The 7,172-nt window shown below is 49.3% G+C and overlaps 1 long non-coding RNA gene across 2 annotated transcripts; it reads right to left on the minus strand.

The window, feature by feature from the left end:
- Positions 1-346: 346 nt before the first annotated feature.
- Positions 347-7,156, minus strand: LOC108176652 (uncharacterized). Of its 2 annotated transcripts, none has more exons than XR_001793349.3 (3): positions 6,991-7,156; positions 3,621-3,853; positions 347-596 (listed from the first exon to the last, which is right to left on the minus strand). It is a non-coding gene; the product is annotated as an uncharacterized LOC108176652 (long non-coding RNA). The 2 variants fall into 2 exon arrangements; XR_007914210.3 differs by having other exon boundaries at positions 3,621-3,879.
- Positions 7,157-7,172: the final 16 nt, after the last annotated feature.

Raw genomic sequence — 7,172 nt, forward strand, 5'->3', positions numbered from 1 at the left:
CTCCAATGGCCGCTGCGGCCAGCGTGCTGCAGCCGGCGCACTGCGCTGATCTGATGGCAGGAGCCAGGTACTTATCCTGGTCTCCCATGGGGTGCAGGGCCCAAGGACTTGGGCCATCCTCCACTGCACTCCCAGGCCACAGCAGAGAGCTGGCCTGGAAGAGGGGCAACCGGGACAGAATCCGGCGCCCCGACCGGGACTAGAACCTGGTGTGCCGGCGCCGCAAGGCGGAGGATTAGCCTAGTGAGCCATGGCGCCGGCCCTATAATTGATTTTTGTTAACTGGTTTTGAATCTAGCAACCATGCTATGTTCATTTATTACTTCTAACAGTATATTTTTTAGGCTTTTTAATTTATTTTCTTTCTTTTTTTTTTAAAGATTTATTTATTTATTTGAAAGGCAGAGTTACACAGAGAAAGAAGGAGAGGCAGAGAGAAAGAGATATCCACTGGTTCACTCCCCAATTTGCTGCAATGGCCAGAGCTGAACAGATCCAAAGTCAGGAACCAGGAGCTTCTTCTGGGTCTCCCATGGGGGTGCAGGGCTCAAGGACTTGGGCCATCTTCTACTGCTTTCCCAGGCCACAGCAGAGAGCTGGATCAGAAGGGAGCAGAAGGGACTCGAACCAGTGCCTGTATGGAATGCTGGTGCTGCAGACAGAGGCTTTACCCACTACGCCACAGCATTGGCCCCTAATTTATTTTCGTTTTAACAGATCTTCTATCTGTTGGTTCATTCCCCAAATACTTAAAACAGCCAGGACTAAGCCAGGCTGAAGTCAGGGGCCTGAAACTGCATCCAGATCTCCCACATGGTGGCAGGGACTCAGTACTTGAGTGATCTGCTGCACCCCAGGGTGCACATTAGCAGGAAGCTGGATCAGAAGTGGAGCCAGGACTCAAATCAGGCCCTCTGATATGAGGGGGGGCATCCCAGTGAATGACTTAACCTCTGCTCCAGCGTTTATACTCTTCCTTGTGGATTTTCTGTATGTATGAACATACCACCTACAAATGACAGTTTTGTTTCTTCCCAATTCTAAGGCTATGGTATTTTTGTCTGATTCTGTTTAGCCAGGGAAAGTTTTCAATATTTTACCACTAGGTGTGATATTTGCTATAGGTTTTTGGTGGATACCTTCTTTCAAATGTTTTAGTTCCTAACAATTCCTAGTATGATAATAATTTTTTAAAATCACAAATGGATGTCAAGTTTTCTCAAATAGTCTTTATGCTTCTGCAAAGATGATCATATGGGGTTTCCTCTTTATTTTGTTAATGTGATTAAGTATTCATTGCTTGATTTTTCCAATGTTAAACCATACTGGAATTACAGGAATAAATCTAATCTGACTGTAATGTCTTATCCTTTTAACATACTAATGGGTTCTGTTTGCTAGTATTTTGCGTGAGATGTTTGCATCTAAGTAAATAGGACATAGGTTTGTAATTTTCCTATTCTGTGATAAGCTTGTCAGGTTGTGTTGTCTCATAAAATGAACTGGAATTGTTTCCTTTTATCCATTGTTCTGTAAGATTATGGTTGTTGCTTCCATAAATGTTTACAAAGATTCACTAGTATATTCAAGTCTAGAGTTTTTTATGAGAAAGTTTAAATTGTGTATCCAGGCCGGTGCTGCGGCTCACTAGGCTAATCCTCTGCCTTGCGGCGCCGGCACACCGGGTTCTAGTCCCGGTCGGGGCGCCGGATTCTGTCCTGGTTGCCCCTCTTCCAGGCCAGCTCTCTGCTGTGGCCAGGGAGTGCAGTGGAGGATGGCCCAAGTCCTTGGACCCTGCACCCCATGGGAGACCAGGATAAGTACCTGGCTCCTGCCATCAAATCAGCGCGGTGCGCCGGCCGCAGCGCACCAGCCGCGGTGGCCATTGGAGGGTGAACCAACAGCAAAAGGAAGACCTTTCTCTCTGTCTTTCTCTCTCTCGCTGTCCACTCTGCCTGTCAAAAAAAATAAATGAATAAAAAAAATTGTGTATCCAATTTCTTCAATAAATATAGGGCCACTCAGAATTTTCTATTATTTCTTGGGTCAATTTAGATAAGTTTTGTTTTCCTAAGAATGCATTTATTTCAACTAAATTTTCAAATGCATTGTAATAAAGTTATCCTTTATTACAATATAACAATATTCTCTTGTTATCTAAAATAAGTCTCATTTTGATTCCTGATAGTGGAAAATCTTGTGTGTGTGTGTTTTTTTAAGATTTATTTATTTATTTGAAAGGTACAGTTAGAGACAGACAGAGACAGAGAGAGGTCTTCCACCTGCTGGTTCACTCCCCATATGGCCACAATGGCTGGAGCTTGTCCAAAGCCAGGATCCAGGAGCTTCTTCTGGTCTCCCACGTGGGTGCAGGGGCCCAAGAACTTGAGCCATCCTCTGCTGCTCTCCCAGGCATATTCACAAGGAGCTGGATTGGAAGTAGAACAGCTGGGACTCGAACCAGTTACCCATATGGAACGTCTGTGCTGCAGGCAGCGGCTTTACCCATTATGCCACAGTGCCAGCCCCAAAACCTTAGGTTTACTGATTTTCAGAATTGTATATTTATTTTATATTTCATTAGTTTCTGCTGTTATCTTTACTATTTACTTTCTTCTATTTTCTTTGGGGATTATTTATTCTCCTTTTCTACTTTCTGAAACACATCCTTGTGGCTAGTGGCTACCACCATTGCACAGCGCAGACATAAAGCACCCACGGATAGCAGTCCTCATCACATCTTCGTTTAATTCACTAGTCTAGTCCCTGCTAATACCTGACAGATCCCAGAGGATGAGAGTTATCAACTGGAAACTCAAATGTCGCTTAAGCTGACAAGGTCTCAAATGTAAGATATGCAATCTTTTCCATCCCTGTCAGAAAGGAGAAGTTGGACCTCTGGACATATCACCACAAAAACACAAATGTAGGAGGCCAGAATGTGCCTCCCCAAAATACAGGTCTTTGGCAGAGTTTGTCCTGGAAACAGGAGTGACTCTGGAAAATGATGCTGTTGTAAAGGAACATTACCCTCTAAGGGAACTCTACACTGTTACGTCTCTGTATCAGGGAAGAGGGCTGCCCTGAAATACTTCTATGGTCTGATAGATTCAATCTGAGAGAGAAGACAGCCTTTAGTCACCATGCGGTTCCTCCCCTCATCCTCGCTAACTTGTGTGCTCACCCCTGCCCCCCAAAACTCCAAGTGCCTACTCCTTCCTGTACCTTAGGATGGTATGGAAGCTTCAGTCACCTGACCCTTGCTGCATTCTCCCATTGTGTGGGATCCCTGTGTTGTAAATGTGTAGCTAAAAATGAGCTTTCTCCTGTTAATCTGCCTTATGCCAATTTACTTTGTAGCCCAGCCACAGAACCTAGGAGTGTGGTTTTCCTCTCTCCTCCAGAGAGCAGAAACAGTTCATGGTGACTTGGAAAACACCACACAGTCTTGCTCCAGGGCTATGTTAACCCTCCTGCCCTTTGTCACAAAGTAACCTGAAGAAATCCAACCAGCTAGACATCTCTCAGAGCATCACCATATTGATCTGCTGTGTGGATAACAACGTGCAATCAGGACTGGTTGAGCAGGAAATATTAAGTCAAGATGGTAAGATACTTACCATCCAGAGGGTAGGTGGGTGTCAACCCTTTTTCAGCTTCCCTTTGAGGCTGGTGCTGCAGCATGGTGGCTGGAGCTGCCGCATGCACTGGCAGTGCTGGCGTCCAGGTGGGCACTGGTTTGGGGCCAGGCCAAAGCCAGGAGCCAGGAGCTTCACTCGAGTTTCCCACATGGGTGCAGGGGCCCAAGCACTTGGAGCATCCTTTGTTGTTTTCCCAGGCCATCAGCAGAGAGCTGGATTGGAAGTAGAGCAGCCAGGTCTAGAACAGGCGCCCATACAGGATACCAGAGTCACAGGTGGCAGTGGTTTTACCTGCTACACCATAGCACTGTCCCCTCCTACCCCACCCCCTTTTTAAAGATTTACTTATTTATTTGAAAGTCAGAGTTACAGAAAAGTAGAGGCAGAGGCAGAGAGAGAGAAATCGATCCTCAATCTGCTGGTTCACTCCCCAAATGGCCACAAAGGCAGGAGCTGGGCTGATCTGAAGCCAGGAGCCTGGAGCTTCCTCTGGGTCTCCCACATGGGTGCAGGGGCCCAAGGGCTTGGGCCATCTTCTACTGCTTTCCCAGGAACATTACCAGGGAGCTGGATCAGAAGTGGAGTAGCTGGGACTCGAACCAGTGTCCATATGCGGTGCCCATATGAGGCAGCTTTACCTGCTATGCCACAGTGCTGAACTCAAAATAGATAAATTTCAAGAACTGTTTTTTAAAAAGAGTTAAGAAAGGAAGGGATACTGGAAAACTGCAGACAGTGTTCCTAAATAAAGCTCCCCTTTTCCTTGTTCAAGCAGAGCAGCCACCTTTATCTACTGTCTGTACTGCAGATACTCAGCATGCTGTTTCTCCAAAGGCTGAGGACCAGAAACAGCTGAGCACATCTTGGGATCTAGTGGAGGTGGAGGGGAGTTGGAGACAATAGGAAGAGATACAGCTAGCATACGTTCTTCATTCAATGCTTTTTTATTTTTTTTAAGATTTTATTTCTTGGGCCGGCGCTGTGGCATAGCAGGTAAAGCTGCCGCATGCAGTGTCAGCATCCAATATGGGCACTGGTTTGAGGTCTGGCTGCTCCACTTCCGATCCAGCTCCCTGCTAAGGCCTGGGAAAGCAGAGGATGGCCCAAGTGCTTGGGCTCTAGCAGCCACGTGGAAAATCCTGCACATAACATGGAGATCCTGGCTCCTGGCTTTGGATTGGCCTAGCTCTAACCCTTGCGGCTATTTGGGGAGTGAACCAGCAGATGGAAGACTTTCTCTCTCTCTCTCTGCCTCTCAAATAAATAAACAAATCTAAAAAAAAATTTTTTTATTTCCTTTGAAAGGCAGAGAGAGAGGGAGAGATCTTCCATCTGCTTACTCCCCAAATGGCCACAATGGCTAGGGTAGGCCAGATGGAAGCTAGGAGCCAGGAGCTTCTTCTGGGTCTCCCATGAGGGTGCAGGGGCCCAGGGACTTGGGCCATCTTCCACTCCTTTCCCAGGCACATTATCAGGTAGCTGGATTGGAAGCAGAACAGTCAGGACTTAACTGGCTGTCCCATGGGCTAAATCCACAACACTGGCTCCCATTCAATGATACTTAAAGGCTGAGCAGGGGCAGCTCCTCCCTTGAAATCTGTCCTGACTGCTGCTGCAGGTGGCTTCTTGCTTTCAATAAACTTTGCTAAAAAAAAAAAAAAAAAAAAAAAAAAAAAAGATTAAACACAACAAGGTACTTTAGAACCCCTACCCTTTTCTCATTAAATCCAAAGGATGTTATACGTTACAACTGTTTATAAACAACAACAAAAAAAGGAAGGTTTTCTCCTCCAGAATTAGGGCCCTGAACAGCCAAGAGTAAAGCTAAAAGGTAATACGATGAAAGCCCTTTAACCTGGGGGAAAGCAGGTGGGAGTGGAAAGCTTTAAGTGGTATTAATTCTGTTATCTGATGGGAGTTTTACTTCTGAGCAGTTGAAGCTACAGTCTCAGGAGGACTTAAGAAACCCTAGGTAAGAGGCAAGCACTTGGCTTAGCAGCCCAGCCCCGGATTGGCACACCCACATCCCACGCCAGACTCCTGCTAGTGTACACCAAGAGAAGCAGCAGACGTGGCTCAAGTACTTGGGTCCCTGCCACCCAAGTGGGAGGCCCTGATGGGCTTCCGGGCTTCTGCCTGGCCTAGCCCTGGCTGATGTGAGCATTTGGGGGGTGAACCAGTGGCTACAAGATCTTTTTCTCTCTCTCTCTCTCCCTTTCTTCCTCCCTGCCTTTCAGATACAATGAAAATAAAACAACAACTTGAGCCCCTCCTCGGGATCACTGCTGCAAGTTCCCAGTTTTCTAAAACAGGGACGTCACCGAGCTCACGGCATTTTTATGTTAAGTGACACATTCTGAGTTTGAGGAAATGCTTTGCGAGTGAAAGGGGATAGGGATGTGTATGTCAATGGCTTGGCTGTTGCTGTGACTGTCCCACCAGTGCTCCCGGGCCAGGGAGGAGCCCTCTAAGCCGCTGTCGGTGCCGAGCAGGGTTGAAGAATCTTCATCGTTTAGGGTGGGAGGCAACACTTTTCTTCATCAAGGCTTGAAGTTCTGGAGAAAACAGGCGCTGGGTGGCATCCAAATGCCAACTCGAGGGATCTGAAATGCATCGCCGCTGCCCGACTTGGGCAGCAGGGGGCGCTGGTCGGACCCGTCCCGGAACTCGGAGGGGTCGCTGAGCTGATGTGGGGGTCCCAGGAACCCATGCCACTCATGGACGCCGTCACCAGTGTCCACTGCTATCCTCCTGCGACCCAGCGTGGGCCGGGTCTCAGAAGGCGCTTGTGGTGGCCACCGTGTGCCCGGGCGGCCGCCTGGACGGCGCGGCCCCAGACTCCGCCGTGGAAGCCGCGGCAGCTGTTCTCCCAGGCGGCCGTGGGGGGCAGCAGAGGGGACTGCGACAGGTGCGGGAGCCCCTCCCGGGGCAGCAGTGGAGAGGCGGGCTCCGGGGTCTGTTCCCAGGCTGGATATCACCCCCGCCCCCCAGCCAAATCCCCGGGAGAGGCCCGGCCGGCGCCGGGGCTGGAGGAGGAAGCGGCCGGAGACAGTGCGATTTCACGCGGGCTCTGGGGCTCGGGTTCCCGGGCAGAATGGATGAGTTATACGGGGTTTTTGAGTCCCGGGGAAACTGAGGTGGCTTGAATAGGAGACCAACACAAAACAAACAAACAAGAAAAAAAAAAGCACCCTCCTACTCAAAAACACAGGGAGAAATAGCCACACTCAGACAGCAAGATCCCTCAAGTGACCCAACCGGCTAGGGGAGTTGAGTGATTTGGATAATGGGCGAGGCCAGCTTTCAGGGGGCCGGGCTTTGGAGCGGTTTCCCCACCCACATTCATTACCTTTCCCCTTATTCGAGGGTCTTTCGAATCTTGGCCTCCACTGAGCCCGGCTCCTGAGGAGAAGTTCGGGCCGGACCCCCAGCCTCGACCTGCTCCGCGGGGCGGTGGGGCGTGAGGCGCCTCGGGGCGCGCGGCGCCAGCCTCCCGCAACCCCGGCCGCAGCCCCGCGCGGGAGGGGGCGC

Source organism: Oryctolagus cuniculus, chromosome 11, assembly GCF_051225735.1.
Source record: "Oryctolagus cuniculus isolate XC-2025 breed Fujian yellow rabbit chromosome 11, ASM5122573v1, whole genome shotgun sequence".
Classification (NCBI taxonomy): domain Eukaryota; kingdom Metazoa; phylum Chordata; class Mammalia; order Lagomorpha; family Leporidae; genus Oryctolagus; species Oryctolagus cuniculus.